At 43.3% G+C, this 20,607-nt stretch overlaps 1 protein-coding gene across 11 annotated transcripts in view; it reads right to left on the bottom strand.

The window, feature by feature from the left end:
- The window catches only part of Sgms1 (sphingomyelin synthase 1), a 296,894-nt gene that overhangs the window by 110,444 nt on the left and 165,843 nt on the right, over nucleotides 1-20,607 (bottom strand). For 10 of the 11 annotated variants that reach the window (XM_045154617.1, XM_045154610.1, XM_045154666.1 and 7 more), the window contains one exon: nucleotides 82-162. The gene's annotated coding sequence lies outside the window, so the exon portion shown is untranslated. Of the gene's footprint in view, nucleotides 1-81; nucleotides 163-2,268; nucleotides 2,936-20,607 lie in introns of those variants that run through there. The other variant, XM_045154640.1, reaches the window with a different exon arrangement.

Raw genomic sequence — 20,607 nt, 5'->3', positions numbered from 1 at the left:
ATGTCCTTTGACATGATGTTTAAAGAACAATGTAACCTATCATTAAAGGAATTCCAAAGAGCTAATAAAAAATTGACTTACCAGTTATTCTAAAAAGTTCTTGTCATCCTGGCTTCTTGCAAACTACCAGCTTCTCCCAGTGTCTGAATGCATTTCCATCGCCTGTCATGAGAGGAAAGAATCACATTAGTTGTGTGTCTCGAATGGCCATGGCTTGGTCTCTACTGTGAGTCTTCTTTCTCTGTACTTGAAGCAGAGAAAATGGAGTAGTCTCTGTTCTGTTCCCCAATGGCAAAAGAGAAACAATAATGGCACAAGAAGATCTTGAAGAAAAAGGTTTTAAAGAACAAAACTTCTGCGGCTGGTGTTATGGTGGAGACCCCTAACCTCTCTCCCCTGCTTTCAGAAGAGATCTGCAGCCAGCTTCGTAGGGGGAGGCAGGGGTAGAGCAGCCCTTTCTCCTCTGCCTTCTTTGAATCAAATTCTCAGAAGGAACTGACTAACTGCCTGGGAACTCTAGTGGGAACACTGGCTGACAGTTTAGTAGTCTCTGACCCAATCTCCAACTCTCTCCAGCACATGGAGCTAGCTGCCTGCCACTCAATAAGCAAGACAATGACCCCTGATTCTGGTCCCTCTCTAGCTGTCATTGACGGACTATCAAAATTGCTAGGGTGGGATCAGGGTTTTCATTTCATAAAAGAGTTGACACTTCTGAGTTCTCCAATCCTGCCTTATCAGCAACAAAGCCACTAGCTACGCTGATTAATATTTGGCTTATTTCTCAACTTGTTGAAAATTTACAGACTGGAATAGATGCATAACCAGGCATAGCCATCAACAGCTACCAAAGGGCACCACATAGATAAAAATCTTTGGTCCAGTAGCTGGGTGCGGTGGGGTACACCTGTAATCCCAGCACTTGGGAGGTACAAACAGGCAGACAGAATTTCAAAGGTCAACCTCAGCTACACAGTGAGTTCAAGGCCAGTCTGAGCAGTCACACAATTTAGATGATGTGCATACAGCCCTTGTCACGCAATGTGGACTCAAAAGAAAACCACAACTAACATGGCTTCTAGTATAATTATGGTGGAGTCTATGAAGTCATTACAAGAGCAATTACAGTATGCAGCCAATTAAATTCAATGACTCTTTCCCTATGTGAACACTGGAGACAGGTTCAAATCATGCTTTTACCATCAAAATAAAACTTTCCTAACATTTTGTTGGGCAGAAACTGCTGCCATGACTAACAGCCTTTCCTGACACCAGCAAACAGGAGCTCTAGCTATGCCTCTGAGCCATTCCTACAGCAGCACCAAGTTTCTTTTCTGATGACAAATTCTGGAACTCATCAGTGAGCACTGTACTGCTGTGCGCTCCCTGGGCATCTGTGGGACAGAGAGGCCATGGTGACATCAGGCACCACACTGTGGCTGCACTGAGGACTGGGGACTGACTCGCAGCTACATTTTAAAATTTCGCCAGGTGAAGACATGCGGGCTTTTCAGCAGAGGCATCAGAAATCTGTATCTAAATACAGGTACTCCTTGGCTGCCTTTGCGGTACCACCACTGGACTCACTCCGATGATGCTCTCTGCTCAGGACCACAGAGTACGGTGTCCACAAGATCTGTCACCTTCCGGAGCAGCTATCCCTGGCATGTGGGGGGAAATTACTATATTTGCTGCAGTGGAGAATAGGTTAATAATATTAGTTAATGGATTAAAATCACAACCAAAGGTACTATGTCATTGCTAAGTGAATTCAACAGCAGAAGACAACATGACAAACACTAGGGTTAGAAAAGAGGTCTTGTGATGATCGGCATGAAGTTCACGTGGAGTGAAGAGGGAAGGTAGCATCACCAGAGTGAAGGCAATTAGCTCATGCTGTGTGCTTCAAGAGAGCAATAGGGAATCTAAGTTCCAGTGTGACTACTACAAGTACTACACAGTCTAACCCTGCTTCACACAAATGCCACATTGCAACAATGTTATGTAAAAACCTGGCTGAAAAAGACTACATTCTCTGTGTGTATGTGTGTGGTGCTGGGCATCAAATCCAGGACATCACACATGTTAAATAAGCATTCTACAGCTAAGTGCCAGCACACTGTATTCAATTATGAATGTACAATCTATTATAGGGCAAGGACATCATGTTATTCCAAGGTCAAAAGAAAAATTGGCTGGAGTCAAAGGCAAAGAATATTCCAAGGCACCTATGGCAAGAAAGGTAGGAGAAAAGAAATATTACAGCACCAAAGTTGTTTGGGGGTTTTACTGTCTTCCTTTCCAACAGTTCATTGGTTAACAGAAGTCCAGACTTCCTCTGTGGGAGACAGTGTCCCGTGGTCATTAAAGGTGAGCTTCCTCTGTGGGAGACAGTGTCCCGTGGTCATGAAAGGTGAGCTTCCTCTGTGGGAGACAGTGCCCCGTGGTCATGAAATGAGAGCTTTCTCTATGGGAGACAGTGTCCTGGAGTCACGAAAAGTGAGTTTCCTCTATGGGAGACAGTGTCCCGTGGTCATGAAAGGTGAGCTTCCTCTGTGGGAAACAGTGTCCCGTGGTCAGTAAAGGTGAGCTTCCTCTGTGGGAGACAGTGTCCCATGGTCATTAAAGGTAAGCTTCCTCTGCGGGAGACAGTGTCCCGTGGTCATGAAAGGTGAGCTTCCTCTGTGGGAGACAGTGTCCCATGGTCATTAAAGGTAAGCTTCCTCTGCGGGAGACAGTGTCCCGTGGTCATTAAAGGTAAGCTTCCTCTGTGGGAGACAGTGTCCCGTGGTCAGTAAAGGTGAGCTTCCTCTGTGGGAGACAGTGTCCCATGGTCATTAAAGGTAAGCTTCCTCTGCGGGAGACAGTGTCCCGTGGTCACGAAAGGTGAGCTTCTCTGTGGGAGACAGTGTCCCGTGGTCACGAAAGGTGAGCTTCCTCTGTGGGAGACCGTGTCCCGTGGTCATGAAAGGTGAGCTTCCTCTGTGGGAGACAGTGTCCCATGGTCATTAAAGGTAAGCTTCCTCTGTGGGAGACAGTGTCCCGTGGCCATGAAAGGTGAGCTTCCTCTGTGGGAGACAGTGTCCCGTGGTCATGAAAGGTGAGCTTCCTCTATGGGAGACAGTGTCCCGTGGCCATTAAAGGTGAGCTTCCTCTGCAGGAGACAGTGTCCCGTGGTCATTAAAGGAGTGCTTCCTCTGCGGGAGACAAGTGTCCCGTGGTCACGAAAGGTGAGCTTCCTCTGTGGGAGACAGTGTCCCGTGGTCACGAAAGGTGAGCTTCCTCTGTGGGAGAAAGTGTCCCGTGGTCATTACAGGTGAGCTTCCTCTGTGGGAGACAGTGTCCTGTAGTCACGAAAGGTGAGCTTCCTCTGTGGGAGAAAGTGTCCCGTGGTCACAAAAGGTAAGCTTCCTCTGTGGGAGACAGTGTCCCGTGGTCAGTAAAGGTGAGCTTCCTCTGTGGGAGACAGTGTCCCGTGGTCACAAAAGGTAAGCTTCCTCTGTGGGAGACAGTGTCCCGTGGTCAGTAAAGGTGAGCTTCCTCTGTGGGAGACAGTGTCCCGTGGTCAGTAAAGGTAAGCTTCCTCTGTGGGAGACAGTGTCCCGTGGTCAGTAAAGGTGAGCTTCCTCTGTGGGAGACAGTGTCCCGTGGTCAGTAAAGGTGAGCTTCCTCTGTAGAAACAGTGTCCTGTGGTAGTTAGAGGCATGTGCTTTATAGTCACCAGCACTTGATTCCTCAAATAAGTTCAAAAGTTTTCAAACATGCTGCTCAGTTTCCCCAACCCTTAATTTTCTCATCTACAGAACGGGAGCAATGTCAGTCCTCCAGTGCATTCTATAGATTAAAAGAAACGATTCCTACAAATGAAGCTCATGGCAAGCAGCGAATATCCACTGTGTGTTGTGCCATCTGCAAAGGTATTCTAATTTCATCCTAGGCAGGGGAAGTAATAACAGGACGAGATCCAACAACAACAGCAGTGAGAAGAGGTCTTTGCAGAAGTGCAGATATTATCCAGACCATTGCACCAGAAGCCACAAATGGCTTGGGGTACAGTTGCAATTAGCAACAAAGGGCAAACTGTCTGTTCTACATCTGTGCATGTGTCTTGGGAGCAGCAATGAGAAGCTGTTAGCCAGGGGGAAATCCCCTAGTATTAACAGCAGTCACACAGCCACAAAACTGAACGATTTGTTCAAGATTACTCAGCTAACATGGTAAAAGTGGGAATCAAACTCAAGCAGTGTTAGCCCTGACTCTTACTCAGTACACCACTGTCTTGTCTGCAGCAAGGTGTACGTCCAAAGAAAGCCAAAGGACAGCAAGAACCAGCCCCTTAACATGCCTGAAGAGTAGAGGACAGGAATAGAGAACTTAATGGGCACAAAGGACCAAAGCTGTTCATGGTACTAAACTAAAACTTGGCAACATGGACCTTGCAAGAGATCCTGAAAGGGAACTCACCTTGGAACCCAGGGTTTGCATAAAGAACCCAATGGACAGAAAACAGAAAGGCTGCAAACACCTTAGGTCTTCCTTTTACATAAGCCGCACTGACTTGGAAACACGTGCCCAGAGATCATGCCACACTCAGTATGCCCCTCCTCAAAGGAAAGGCACCTCCATAGCATGGCTGTTACTTTCTGAGGTTCCTTTTGCCTTCTCACTGCATTTCTTATAGCAGAAAAGGAGGGAGGGGGCAAAAAAGAAGGCTGTTGAATTCTCTTGAGGTCAGAAAGTGGGTGGGGGAGCTCCCAGGTAAACAGGGGGATGCAGAGAAGACGACAGACTCTAAAGTGGCCCCTTGAGTTTTTTCAATTTTTATTTTATTTCTTAATTTTTAAATTTTTATTTATATATTTATTTTTTGGTTTTTCAAGTAGAGTCTTACTCTGGCCCAGGTTGACCTAGGATTCACTATGTGGTCTCAGGCTGGCCTCAAACTCACAGCGATCCTCCTACCTCTGCCTCCCGAGTGCTGGGATTAAAGGCGTGCACCACCACGGCCAGCTATTTTTTTAAACTTTTTATTGACAACTTCCATAAGTATAAAAAGATAATATGTGGCATAACACTATATTGCATATTTGATCCATTTTCAAAAGCAGTGCCCAGTACTTTGTAAGGAAGCTGAGTGGTCCTGAGACAGGCTGCTTCTGTCCGGGCTGACGTGCCGCTCGCACACGCAGGAAGTCGGGAGAAAGCAAGCGCTGGCACGGAAGGTGCGCGGGCAGGCCTGTTCCACGACGCTGCGTATCTGCAGTCCTAAAATCCTTGATTCCTCCACCTCACATCTGGGGGTGTCTAGGATCCCCAAGGACTGTGATGTGTATGTACTGCAAATGCAGAAGTAACACTAAGGAACCGATCAACGAAGAAAAAAAAAGGCTCCCACTGGAAAGAACCACTCAACACTGTCCCTCCAAGGAAGTCTTTGGTACAGGCCATGTGGTAGCTGCCAATGACCCAATGTTGGCCTCATGTCTCATTATTCAGACGTAAACGTAGCCCACCACTGTGATCCTGGTGAGTTACCGCCTTGCAGGCTCTGCTAACACAACACAAGAGGCAAAGCCTCTGAACCACGGGGAGGAAACGTGTCCCGTGTCCCTGTTGCTTTCAGATTTGTGCCCTTCTATGCTGCAGCTCTGTTGTTTCCTACAAAATTAGAAGTTTAGACTTTCAAAAGTTCACATTTAAAACAAGAATAAAAGAACCTTTAAAGCAAAATCATACAGTGTGTATTTTATAAGAAATAAAAGAAGGGCTGGAAAGATGGCATAGCAGCTAAGGCACTTGCCTGAGAAGCCTGAGGAGCCAGGTTCAATTCCGCAGGACCCACGTAATACAGATGCACAAAGTAGCACATGTGTCTGGAGTTCATTTGCAGGGGCAGGAGGCCCTGGTGTACCCATTTGCTATCTGCCTCTCTTTCTCACACACACACCCATAGATACATACGTACATACATACACACACATACATATGAAAAAAGAAACAGTAGGTTACGTTTAACCTTCAATTCTGAAGAGGATGGTTATAACTTGGCAGTTTTTTAATTTGCAAACAAAAAACTACTCTATCAATCTGCTGCCTATTACTTTTGCTTGAAACACGATACAGTTAAATCCTCATTGCCCATGATGTATGACACATTCTCCCCAGTGGAAAAGTACTTTCTAAGGTGAACAAGGATTTTCTTTCAGAGTAACCTGGGCTAGTGAAGAAAGTACAGGTTTTGAGTACCAGAGATCTGGGTTTGAAGAAGCTTGTCTTAAGTACACCCTTGGACAAGGTTTAGGTCTTCTGCAAAGCAAAGAAAGAAGAGGCTCTAAACTTACTGTCTCCTGGCCTAGAATGTTCTTGCCCCGAGTATCAAAAAGCAACCTCCTGCTCCTATCTGCCTGTAACTGGATGTTTCCTCCCATTGATGCCTTCCCTGACCTGCCAACTTTATTTCAGCATGTGTGTGCATGCAGTTTACACCACTCATACACTTTCTCTCTTTTCCTCTCCTCTCTCTTCATTCTCTCCATTGCTCTCACCAAACTCCACTCACCATTTAGCATTCATGGATTTTAATTATTTACCAAGAATAGCATCTTTCAACCACAAGATTAGTTAAATCTCAACAGTATAGAATTTCTTTCCCTCCTTTTTTCTGATTTTGTTTTCTGATGACTGAGTCTATAGGAATGCTCAAACATGAACATCTCATCAAAAAGCTGTTGAAGCAGGAAGGTCAAGGAAGTCCCCACAGCAGCCCAGGTTTTATGAGAGACCATGTAAATAAACACCTCAACATTTAGGACACTTAGTACAGGATATTAGCTTTAGAGACAAGACTTTGAATAGAATATGCTTTTAAAATAATATGGTCAGAAGGGACATAGCAGGTAACTAACTTCCTACCCCACATGAAAAAAGGGAAAGAAGAAATATGCCTTAAGCCCATGGGAGTGAGGGCATTCTGGGTTAATCTACATAATGAACTTGAATTGCGTTGTCTTTTATAGGAAAGAAGTTAGAGGAAGAAATGACCTTGGAGACACAAGTGAATGGTGGATATAAGTGCCTCACCGTCGCCACCCACGCCGCAGCCTGGCCCAGTAACTGAGGTAGGTAACGGAACTACAGCAGAGGATGAAGTAGCTTTCACTTCACTTCAAGTCACTCACCTGAACAAAAGGGAAAAGCAACAGAATTGCCAATATCAACTCTTCAAAACTTTCTCATAACTGCTTCTCTGGCTGGGCAGGAGTTGCTAAGTTAATGCATTAATAACATCTTTCCCCCAAACATTTTGGAAGAAAAATATTCCATAAATAGTCTAGTACTTACCAAATTATCTCTATTATGGATTTATTCACCAAATTTATTTATAGCTGGATGTGGTGGCGCACACCTTTAATCCCAGCACTCGGGAGGCAGAGGTAGGAGGATCGCAGTGAGTTGGAGGCCACCCTGAGACTACATACCTAATCCCAGGTCAGGCTGGGCCAGAGTAAGACCCTACCTTGAAAAACAAAACCAAACAAGTCAATGCAAAAATGCCTAGAACATTTTTAATGCAAGATATTAAGAAAAAAACAACCCAACTTTCCGGGTAACATGGCACCCTAAGACCCATGCCAATCCAGCCTAGCAAGGAATTTAAACAAAACCACAGCAAAATACGGTCTTCTTCTGAAAAGTGAAGGTGTATAGGTTTTTTATTAGGCATACCACAGAACCAGGGGTGACCAAGATCCACCAGAAAGGAAGAAAACGACCAGAATCCCACTGAGGCAGAGGTGGCCCCTGATCTACCTGACCCCCGCGCCCACCTCGCACCAAACTGCAGAAGCAGAGACCAAATAAGTGGATTCTCGAATGTCCTCAGCCTCCTTGCAAGGAAAGATAGCTGAGATCAGCTAAGGAGTACTGAAAGGAATGCAGGAGGGACCAGCTGAGCAATTCAATATGACTCCAGGATTCCTGCACTCCACCATCCCCCAACCATCAGAACCTCAACCTTCCTGAGAACATACTCAGGCCTGGTGGCAGGGCATCCAGCACAGCTGGTCAGAACACCCGGTCCACAGCACAACATGAAGGGATTACAGTGAGCACTCAGCAATAGTGAGATTGGAAGCCACCCCAAAAGGTAACAAGGACGAATGACACTCCCCCAAAAAAAACAGGTACATAGGCCTACACTGTAAGTGTTAATAACTCTTTCCATGTAAGTGCAGGTTATGGGTTACATAATCTTGTTTGGCTCTACCATGTTCAATTAAGCTGTATTTGGGGGTTGACTATTGTTGCCTTTGATGTTTTCAAATGTACAGGGCCTTTGTCTTTTTCTTCTGTTATTATTGGGGGCAGGGTTTGATTCAGATCCAGGTTGACCTGGAACCCAATTCAGAACAGAATTCTCAACCTCCCAGCTGACAGGATTAAGGGTATAGAGCAACACAGACCCTTAGGGCTTTTGGCATTATAAGACTATCTGTTTGCTTTAATCCCCACATTTGCGTACTCTGTCTGGATTTTATGGAATGTGTATATTGCTCAGTAGAAGTTTAGAATTTGCGAGTATATTGTTCCACTCAGTCCACTAGAATACTTGCTTAGCAGGCAAACTCCACACCTAGGATGACTTCTACAGGTGGGTTGGGGTACAAGAGCTACACTTGGCACCTTAAACTCCTATCGTGAAAGCATATAAAGTTGGACTGCCACAGCTAAGAACACTGCAGATAAGTAGAAAATCCAAGCATCAAATCAATTCAAGGATACAAAAGTCAGCAGCTATGTTGTATTACAAAAAACACAAAGAATCAAGACAATACAATCCCACCAAAAATTATAAATCCACCAGAAATGACCCGCAATGAGACTGTTTTAGATTAAATGCCTGACTAAGATTCTTTTAAAAAATGATTTTATCTATACTCAAAGAAATCAAAGAAGGCAGCAAAGAAGAAAACATAGGAATTAAAGAAGAAAACAAACTCCTGAAGGAATTAAAAAAGAACACAGGAAACCAGCTTAAGGAGGTCATTACAAGACATGAGTAAGGAAATAAAAATACTGAAGAAAAGCCAGGCTGAAATTCTAGCAATGAAAAACACAGTCAGTCAAAGAAAAATCTCTGTGGAAAGTCTCACCAGTAGAATGGATGAAGGAGACAATAGGATATCTAAACTAGAAGACTAGGTAGCAGATCTATTACAGTCCAACAAAGAGAAAGACAAGCTAATAGGAAGGTATGAATGGGAATTTCAAGATACTCGGGACACTTTGAGAAGATCAAACATAAGAATTTAGGGTATAGTAGAAAGAGAAGAATTTCAATCCAGAGGCTTAGTAGGCATTTTCAACAAAATCAAGGAAGAAAATTTTTCCCAAATTGGGAAAGAAATGCCAATGCAGCTACAATTTAGCCAGTTACAGTGACAAACACTTCTATAATCTGCTCAGCACTAGACAGGCTGAGGCAAGAGTTCAGGACAGCCTGGGCTACAGAGAAAGACCCTGTCTCAGAGGTAAACAACTTTTTTTGCATGATTAAATATAGAATACTGTTAAGCCAACATATTTCATAAATTTATTTTTCAAAACTCAAAGATAATCATACTAAATAAAGCTTTTCTAAACCACCAAATATTAATTTTATTTTATAAGCATATCAAATAATTGTATTAGCCCAGATTACATGTTTAACACATTATATCTCTGATTCCTTTCACGACAAGTATTAAAACGTACTCAGAATTTTCAAAATCTCAAATTACAGAATTTTGAGCCAGGCATGGTGGCGCATGCCTTTAATCCCAGTAATTGGGAGGCAGAGGTAAGAGGATCACCGTGAGTTCGAGGCCACCCTGAGAATACAAAGTGAATTCCAGGTCAGCCTGGGCTAGAGTGAGATGAGACCCAACCTTGAAAAAAGAAATGAAAAAAAAAAATACATAATTTCATTAGGCAACCATTTATTTCTACTTGGATCATATTAACTTCAATTTAATCAGTATAACTTAGAATCAGTATTTACAAGGCCTGAGGGATACAGCAAAATGGAACAGTATGTGCTTAGTATGCACAAGACTCTGAGCATACTAGCAACTCCAAAAGAGAAAAAAACATATATTACTTAGCCAGGAATGAGACTGTTATCCTAACAGTCTAGAAGCTGAGGCAGGAGAATAAATACTTCAAGGCCAGCAAGACTGTATCTCAAAAAAAAAAAAAAAGAAAGAAAAGAAAACTAGAAAAAACAAAATATATTTTTATGTGCTTAACTTCACAATGTACATTAAAAAGTATTCATTAGTGTAAGTCACAACAAAACAGTGTTATTTCCAAAGCATTATGTTCTCGTGGGACGATGCCTGAGGGCTGGGCCCGGATAGCAGGTTACAGGAGTAGATCCTTCCTGCAAAATGAGTGTTATGAGGAACTCTGGCAATGGCATGTGATTCTGTGGGCCAGGAGGAGGGGCACATGCACACACAGGTACCTGTCCACGTTACATGCATCTAAGGTGGCAATGCTTCTCAGCACGCGGGTGACTGCTACGTCCACGGCGACCTCGCCTGTGTAGCAAGCAGAGATGCTTCTGTACTGGATGAGAGCTGAGGACAGAGGGCCAGCACTCTTCAGAGGGATGCCCCCGGTGACCCCTTGGCAGTCGGTTACTGTAAAGGTTCCTGCTGCCCATGAAGTCACGACGACCTAATTGCTGACGCCAATGTGCTGTTTTCTGCGCTCTGTTTCTTTCCTGCTTTCTTCTAGCTGTTTGTCTAAGAACAGCTAATTCAACACTTATTAGTAATCATGCACGCAATCAGAGTACAAGAAACAATCTAAGCATTGAATGTGCCCCTCCTATGATTAGGGCAATGGAGGGAATTTATAACTCTACTAAGAATAAAAAATTAACTCTAGAACAGTTTTTAGATGGTGTAAAGTAAAAACAGCTTATGATGTTTGAGAACGATACTGAGCCTGAGAATATGAAAGTAGAAATGTTGATCGGTAATGTTCATAAGAAGCATGACAGTTCTGCAGAAAAGGAGTTAGAAAACTTAGGCATTCCCACCAGGAAACTTCCTGGGGGATATGTTCAGTACTTGATCAAGGGCAGATGGTGGACTCCTAGAGCTGGAATCTACTTAGTTCCACTCCCCTATGAGGGAGGATATGATGAATTCGGTAATAGATGGGTGAATTATGAAGAAAAAAGGAGGCTATGGCATTCTCTTCCATTTATGGGAACGCTTAGCAAGGAAGCGTAAGCCTTGGTGTTTATACAGTCCTTGGGGTATAAGAAATAAGTAACCTGTTATTCACCTTACACCTTTTACCCTAGTTTCTGTTCGTATAATGTTGTGGTCAATGGTGCGAGACATGCTTCTCAGAAAATGGGTACATTCCTGCCTGATAAATATTACATGTATGCTTACAATAGAACAATACTTAAGATTGTTTAGATTAATGATTTCTGAGATCACTTGTTGGCTTGCTAAGTTTCCCTGTTCAATCTGTATAAAATCTTCATGAAACCTTCAGTAAATTGCAGGAGCATATTCTACCTAGAGTGTGTCTGTCTGTCATTTCCTCGCCGAATCCCAAGTTCTCCTTGAGCCTTCGCCCTTGTTCTCCCTTGGTCCTGATCTCCCCGAGAGTCAGTCCGCGGCAGGTGACCCTGCTGAATACTCAAACAGTACAGAGGCCACAAAATGTTAAATCATAAAACGGGTTCTTTGTGCATGCACATGCACATCGAAACCATAAACCTTCTGGTCTCTTCTTGAGAACAGGATTCAGCAGAACACCTGAAGTCTTGGTTACTCAGGAAAGTATGTCTGGGGACAAGTTGATGTGTGGTGCAGGCAGCAAAGTGAGACACCATCTCAGGAAGAAATAAACGTTTTCTCTCCAGTGCTGGGAATCCAACTTTGGCATTCTTCTTTCAAGGTAGACATTCTATGACTGGGCTTCATCTCCATGCCCCACCAAAACTTCCTGAAACTAGTCTTTCTTTTCTTCCTACTTTTGTCTTTTAAAATCATGAACATATTCCACTAATTACCATTTTCACTTACAAAGCTTAGTTCAGAGCCAAATGAAATAATCCTGACTGAGAGGATCAAGGGACATTAGTATCTCTCACAAGAAGGCATCAGTGTGTGGATTCATAGACCTCGTTGAAATCTGGGGTTACTCAGAAGGATAAAGTTATCATGTAATAAAATACTAGATAATTAATCAGGGAATCAATGTACAAAAGTAAATCCCATTTTAAGAAATTACATCTTCAGGATTCAACTGATCTGACTTAGAAAATTGAACAGAAGAAACTATTCTCCACCTCGCAGTAAAATAATTTTTTTTTAAATGCCAAATCTGGGCTGGAGAGATGGTGTGGCAGTTAAGGCACTTGCCTGCAAGGCCTAAGGATCCAGGTTTGATTCCCCAGTACCCACGTAAGCAAGATGCACAGGTGGTGTGTACATCTAGAGTTCCTTTAAAGTACCTGGAGGTGCCAGTGCATCCATTATTGTGCACTCGCTCGCTCGCTCTCTCTCTCCCTCTCTCAAATAAATAAATTAAATTGAAACAAAATTTTTAAACAGCCAAAGCCATGCCCCACAGGGATTCAAAATAAGAGGAAAGTGGGCAGTACCTAAGTGTTCAATAATCCTTTGAGCTCTGCCCTAAGGGTCCCCAGCTCATCTACTGCCAACATCTGCTAAGAACCAAGCAGCAAATATGGAGCATGCACTTCTGGAGATGGCACTTTAGATGGCATAAAACAACTCTCCAATTGAGCACAGCTGCAGAAGAAGAAGAAAACACCCCACCCAGGGCTGGAGAAAAGGCTCAGTGGTTAACGTGCTTGCCTGCAAAGCCTAAAGACCTGGGCTCTATTGCACAGTGCCCACATAAAACCAGATGCACAAAGTGATGCATACATGTGAAACATTTGCAATGGCTAGAGGCACTGGCATACCCACTCTCCTTTCTCTGCTTGCAAATAAATAAATAAATATATATATATAATATATATATTTATATAATGTATATTAATAATATATTAATATATTATTAATATATTATTAATATATTAATAATATATTAATTATATATATATATAAAAGTATCTCACCAGTGAGGCAACAGCACAGTGAGGTAGTCACAGAGGCAAAAACAAAGGACAAGTACGTATGGTGGGAGGGGCACAAAACTGACCCTCCTCTTCACCCTCAACTTGCATTGCAATGGCTGCACAGCACAGGACAGGAAGCCTGGACCACGAGAGCTGGAGAGCTCTAGAGACCTTTGCATCACACTGAATGTTCACGTTAGCATCCACGAGGCACAGTCCTGCCCCACCGGGAGAAATACGTGGGGGCTGTGTCTGTTCTGCAGTGCTGAGGGTGAAACACAGGGAATGAAACATGCTAAGGCAAGTCAGGGTCTACCACTGAGCTTTACATTCAAGTCTTAGAACAGGCTTTTAACTCTTGGTACCTTCAAAAGATGGGCAATCTCCCCTGAAAATTCATACCCAAAAACACTTGTGGTTTTGTGATCCCAATTCTCACTGTGCTACAGAAAGCCTCCAGCAGAGAATCTTAAGACTGGGAGGCTGATAGAGGCTATGGGCACCTGGCAAAAGCAAATCCACTACCTCCAAGCTACTCCTTAAAATACTGCCAGGGAAGACTTTAAAGGAATAAGAGCCCATGATCAATAAGACAAGCAGTACAGCATCAAGAGTGAGTGCTCGCTTACGTTGGAAAATAAAGTAGATGAAAACAGGCTCCAAACACTAGAATCACCAGCATAAAATAAGTGCATTTACCATATTTCAATGAATAAGTTTGGAAAAATATATTTTTAATCTAAAAGAAAGTAAAGCACTAACTTGAAAAGTGATTAAAAATGGTTGAAGTTTTAATATCTGGGGTTTGAGAAGATGGCTTAGTGGTTACAAGAACTTGTCATTTAAGCATGAGGGCCTCTCAGGCTGGAGACAAGTTCAACTCCCAATAATCCATGTAAAATGTGGGATACGGCTATGTCAGGGGTAACCCCATCTGTGGGGTTAGAGACCAGGGAATCCTGGGGCAGCCACCCTGAAGGACAGCAGCACCAGGCTGAAGAACAGACCCTTTGCCAGGCAACTAAGTGGCTTAGAGAAAAGGACAGGACAGCTAGCCTTCTGCTATGGCTCCACATACTCAGGCATAGGTGCACACATGGGCACAATACACGCACATATACCACATGTCACATACACCGCACATGCACATGTGTGCACACACACACAAAGTAAAGTAATAAATAACCTTATTAATTGTCTGACCATATGTTTATGGTTTATTTCATACTGTGGTATGAAACCTTGGTCTAAACTTGGGGAATAAAGCAGTAAAATAAAATTTTTAAAAAACTAAATAACATTAAAAATACCAAGGTTTACTGCACACAGGAAAGTTTAAGCAGCACAATAAAAATACTTGAAAATAGAATTAGTTAACCATAAAACAAACCCAGAGGTATGCTCCAGAATTTCTGTGTAAAACTATACAAAGATATAAAACTAATAGAGAAGTGCAAGTAAAGTAAGAAAGTCTAACAAATATCTTGCTCAATTTTCAAATGAAGTAAAGAAAATGGGGAAGAAGCATTGCTGTAGGAAATGATGATTTTCCTAACAATCCTCAGACCCAGGATGTGAGATGACAGAGATCTCCTTACTCAGACATCGGCAACTGTTGAGTACCAAAGGTAAGCTCTTTAAAGCAGCCAGAGAAAAACAGAAAAAAGCATCTATTTAAACTGAAGTCACAGGCAAAAAAGGACAGAAATGGGCTTTTCAAAGGGCATGAAGACAACACAGGGGAGAGGAAGGAAGGATGGAGCCAAGGCTGCACTGGTGAAAGCAGGAGTATGGTCTGAAGGAGAGGTCAGGGCCAGATCACAGAGGGACCCACATTCCAGGCTGAAGAGTCTGGCCTGTCCACGGAAGCAATGGGACATCCGCCCCTACAGCTTCAAGAGAGGGGACAGACGAGTGAATGTAGTGAAACCAAGGAGAAACTATTGAAATAAGAGGACTTGCAATAAGAACGGCACTGCAGTAGGGACAGTGCAGTTTAAAAGGTAAGATTTCAAAGAACAACATAAGGGGAAGAAAAGCAGAGTGATCCATTTAACACAGGCAGCCATGACTCTAAGATGCTTGAGAGAAGGAGCTCCATTTCTCCATCTTCTACCTTCATGAGCTCTGTGGCACTTCTCCTGCATGGGCTTGACATTTCTTTCTTACATTTTTACTTTTATTTTTTATGTACTTGTGCATGGGCATGTGGAGATCAAAGCATAACCTCAGAGGACCGGCCTTCCCCTTCTCCTTTGAGCAGGGCTGCTCTCACTGCCCACTGCTGTACGGCAGGGCACCTGGCCTGGGAGCTTTGGGGTTCTCCGGGCTTTGCCTCCCACAGCCCTACAAGCACTAGGATTAAGGGTGTGCCATTTTGTGTCCAGTTTTACATGGTGCCTCTCTTTAAACTCTGTGCCGTCTCTCCAGCCAACACTTCTTTTTATATGCTGGAGGCCAGCACTTAATTTTTATTTTAAAATCTGATTTCACTTTGGGTAGAGGCAGGGGATCAGTGGTAGAGGGAGATGAGAAGGGGCTCTAGGGAGTCAATATAAACAAACACTTTAGACATGTATGAAAATGCCATAATGAAATCTAATCTTATATATAATTAACATCACTAATTAAAAATTTTTACACAATAGTTGATCAACCATTTAAAACCCAGTTATCTCAGTTTTCACCCCTGAATGCTGGCTCTTGAAGAACATTTTAATTGCTCAACACTACAGAGAATGCTCTGGGTTTATTTATTTACTTACTTACTTATTTATTTTTGGTTTAGTTTTGAGACAGGGCCTCACTACATTTCCCAGACCAGCCTTATGCTTGTGACTGTCCTGCTTCAGTGGCCCACTGCTGAGACTATGTGCCACCATGCCAGCACCAAGCTCATAAATGCGTTTCTATAGAGGAAATATCACCTCATCTCAGAATTATTTACTGAGAGAGTTGGTGAATATAAAAATGCACGCTGAGGCTGCAGAAATGGCTCAGCAGATAAGAACGCCTGCTACACACAAGCACGAGGACCTGAATTTGATCCCCAGCACACATATAAAAAGCTGAGTGTGGGATTGGAGGGAGGGATGGCTTAGCGGTTAAGGCGTTTGCCTGCAAAGCCAAAGGACCCAGGTTCTAGTCCCTAGGACTTATATTAGCCAGATGCCCAAGGGGGCACATGCATTTGGAGTTCATCTGCAGTGGCTGGAAGCCCTGATGCACCCATTCTCTCTCTCTCTCTCTCTCTCCCCACACACACACCTCTTTCTGTCAAATAAATAAAAATAAAATATTTTTTTTAAAAAAGGAGCCAGGCATGGTGGCACACACCTTTAATCCCAGCACTCAGGAGGCAGAGATAGGAGAATCAACGTGAGTTCAAGGCCACCCTGAGACTACAGAGCGAATTCCAGGTCAGCCTGAGCTAGAGTGAGACCCTATCTCAGGGGAAAAAAAAAAAAAGCTGAGTGTGGCTGCACATGCCTGTAAGCACGGAGCCAAAGAGCGAGGAGGGTGCAGACACAAGGATTGCTAGAGCTCACTGGTCAGCCAGCCTGATGAAACCAGGCAGAAGAGTGCTAGGGGAAGACACCTGATGCTCCCTGGTGCATGAGACACATACATCTGAACGGGGGCGATGGGGGTACGCAAGGCAAGCGGTAAGTAGCCAATAGAATGTGGGTGTCCTGAGGTACCTGTAGGAAATCAATGTCCTAAAAGCAGGCCAGGATGCAGGAATTCCAACTGAGGGGCCCATTAGGGTGAGGACCAGAGAACCTGTGTCAGAGCAGGAGAGCTACAGGCACAACGGAGACTCAGAAGCAGCACTGAGAAAGTAGAATTTCTCATTTTTACCCTTTCTGGGGTTTTGCACACTTTATTGAAAGAAAAGTATCTGTTGCTTAAGTAAGTAAAGACTTGTGAAATCCAACACAAAAACACATGTAAGCAGAGCTATTGTATGGTAAGAAAAGAAACCAAAGGCCTTGCCTAGGCCCTTAATGACCCCAGTAGCTCTTTGGGATGCCAAGGGCAATAAGTAACCAACTAGGACAGGCAAAGGTCCGATGTTGATGGTTTAATTTAATGCTGACAGTCCAGAGGAGAAAAACAGCAACAATGTGCCGTAGTCCTGGCTTCCTAAGAGCCTTTCTAGACACTGCTTCAGATAAATGTCCACCCATACCAGTCACTATCAGCGTCTCGTTTTGGTAACTCTTAACTCCTAGGAGCTCAGGCCTCTGCCCTGTCAGGAAAAATTGTATTAGTGAATATTTTCTAGCAAAAATGCCAAAGTATAATCATTCAAGAAGTCTGAGTCTGGGTCAGTGCAGCCACCTGTGTACAATATTTAGCAGAGAGAGAGAGAGGGAGGGAGAGAGAGGAAAGGAGGGAGGGAAGGAGGGGGGATGGAAAAGGTTAATGAGCTAGCACAGTCAAGTAGGAGGGTTAAACCAAAAATCATGAGTTGATAGGTTTCATTTAACTATGTAAAAATTGGAGCTGCTTGTCAAACTGGCCACCTGCCTCAAGGAAAGAAAACCAAGGCTCCAAAATCCAGTCAAAAAAGAATTGCTGAAGTTCTATTCCTGCATTGTAAGTGGGAAACTTACAAGCCACACTTACTGTATGATGAAACGGAGATTGTGACTGAAACTGGATTTTCCTGTCCATTATTAGTAACTGTTGCTAGTTATCTTAAAGATGCATGAAAACTAGTGTCTACTTATGTAGCTCTTGCTTAATATATTCCTTATAGTCATGGCCTAATCCAGAACAGCTCTAGCTGAACCAAATGAGGTTTAGGTCTTCCTAACGCCAGGGCAGATCCACACTACAATTCACATGGAGCACAGAACAGAAGGATGCATGAGCATGTGGGGGAAATGAGGCAGTCATCATGGGTAACAATAATACAGAAGACATGATTGCAATTTCATATTTGACTTTAAAAAGCATTCATACTCATCAGAATAAAAATGGAAGACTCTATCATACACCACAGTATTACCAATAGCTATCTCTGAATGGTGGGTTTTATTTTGTTTAGTTTCAACACACCACATTTTTTATGAAGAATCAGGGTATTTTGTTTGTTTGGTTTTTAAATCCATTTAAAGACCAAAAGCCCAGCGTGGTTGCGGCACATGCCTATGACCATGACGCTATGGAGGGGAAGCACATAAACTGGAGGCCAGTCTGGACTACAGTGAGAACCTGTCTCAAAATCAAGCAAACAAAAATAGTAAGAACAGCAAAGGACAGGTATGGTGGTTGGATTCAGGTGTGCCCCATAAACTTAGGTGTTGTGAATGCTAGCTCCCCAGCTGATGGATATTTGGGAATTAATGCCTCCTGGAGGGAGTGTATTGTTGGGGGCGGGCTTATGGGCTTTACAGCCAGTTTCCTCATGCCAGTGTTTGGCACACTCTCCTGTTGCTGTGGTCCATCTTATGTTGGCCAGGGGGTGATGTCCACCCTCTGCTCATGCCATCGTTTTCCCCTGCCATAGTGAAGCTTCCCTCGAGCCTGTAAGCTAAAATAAACCTCTTTTTCCCAGAAGCTGCTCTTGCTTGGTTGGGTGATTTCTACCAGCAATGCGAACCGGACTGCAACAACAAGGGAATAAAAATTTTTACTTACTGAAATAATAGAGGTTATCTACAATCCTGAAACTTATATGCAGATGCCAGAACTGTTCTTAACGATGTGATTCTGTAATTGAATTCCTGTCCCAACCTGCTTTAGACAGAACAGCTGTGTTGCAATTACTAAAATGAGCTGACATCATTGCTGCTGGCAGGCTGGGAAGCCCAAGTTGGGAAATGACACAGGCCCAAGCCAACAGACCTTCTCCTTCCCAAGAACTGCTCAGTCCATGCTACACTGCACCCATCCCTGCTGTGAGGAAGGCTCCTTTGTGAAGAGTACCAGGCCCAGCTAGCAGCCTGCACTTCTCCAAAAGTGAGGCACTGGTGGGGCTACAGACTGCCTTGTGAACGCACTGCCTTCTCAATGTCACTGCAGTGTGGAGTCAGCCAGACAGGACCAATCGACAAAAGCACACAGACCATGAAATCAGACAGATCTAGGGTAAGTGTAGACTCCCAAAACTTCTAACTGCATAATCTTGCGCAAGTTCCATAATCTCACAAGCCTTGAGTTAGTCATCTTCTAATGACTAATAGGTCCACACCACAAGATTTGAGTGGAGGTTTAAAGTACTGATCAGTATGTGTATAGCATCTGCAAATTCAATAACATTCCAAAGGCTAAATACATGGGATTTTTAAATCATGTAGCACTTCATTTGAAAACAGAAACAACAAATCCTTAATGTCTATCGTCTCCAGGGAAATGTCTATACTACACACAAGCACTGAGCCAACACAAGCCATCTGAGGGCAAGTCCCATTTTTTACTTACTTTTGCAGGGCACGTTGAACCTAAGGCCTTGCTATACTTCCAGCCCTGGCTGTTCTAATTTTAAAGAATTTAAGCTCTAAAACAACCTCATGAGCTTGATCAGATTTCTGGAAAACTCTTATCATTTCCTTTCTTGCATCAGCTTCACACACTGCAGGACACAGGGTAACAGTATGACATCAGACACTACAGCAGGGCCTATGTTAGAACAAGAGAATAGAGTTTTATGTTTCATAACAATAATCTCAACCACTTATTAAAACTTATTTTTATTAGCTATGGACATACTTATGTAATGTAAACAACACATGTTGGTGCCATCCTTTCCCTCATCCCTGCCTCTTTTCCAAAGAGGTCCTCCTTGTTGGGGATGTAGATCTACCCCATGGGGATTGTGGGTCATGCATTATGGGGGTAATGTCAACAAATTTTTTTGTTTTTTTAATTTTTATTTATTTATTTGAGAGCAAGAGACAGAAAGAGGCAGTTAGAGAGAAAGAGATAGAGAATGGGTGCGCCAGGGCTTCCAGCCACTGCAAACAAACTCCAGATGTGTGCGCCCCCTTGTCCATCTGGCTAACGTGGGTCCTGGAGAATCGAGCCTCGAACCTGGGTCCTTAGGCTTCATAGGCAAGCGCTTAACCGCTAAGCCATCTCTCAAGCCCATGTCAACAAATTTTTTAAAGTATCTAATATGATCCAAGTTATAAGTAAAATTATATAAAGTAGAAGGGGGAAAGCGAGCAACAAGTATTTAAGAAGCAGATTTGAAGAAGAAAATCCCACAAGAATTTTTAAAATTCTATTTCGAAATAAAGAGCACAGTGAGCTGGTGTGGTGACATACATCTTTAATGCCAGCACTCGGGAGGCAGAGGAGGCTCACTGTGAGTTTGAGGCCACCCTGAGACTACATAAGTGAATTCCAGGTTAGCCTGAGCTAGAGTGAGACCCTACCTCAGAAAACAAAACAGGCCGGGTGTGGTGGCGCATGTCTTTATTTTAAAAAGCACAACCTAT

Source organism: Jaculus jaculus, chromosome 1 (genome assembly GCF_020740685.1).
Source record: "Jaculus jaculus isolate mJacJac1 chromosome 1, mJacJac1.mat.Y.cur, whole genome shotgun sequence".
Taxonomy (NCBI): Eukaryota; Metazoa; Chordata; class Mammalia; order Rodentia; family Dipodidae; genus Jaculus; species Jaculus jaculus.
The sequence above is the reverse complement of the archived record's forward strand: the minus strand, read 5'-3'. Positions and strand labels throughout refer to the sequence as shown.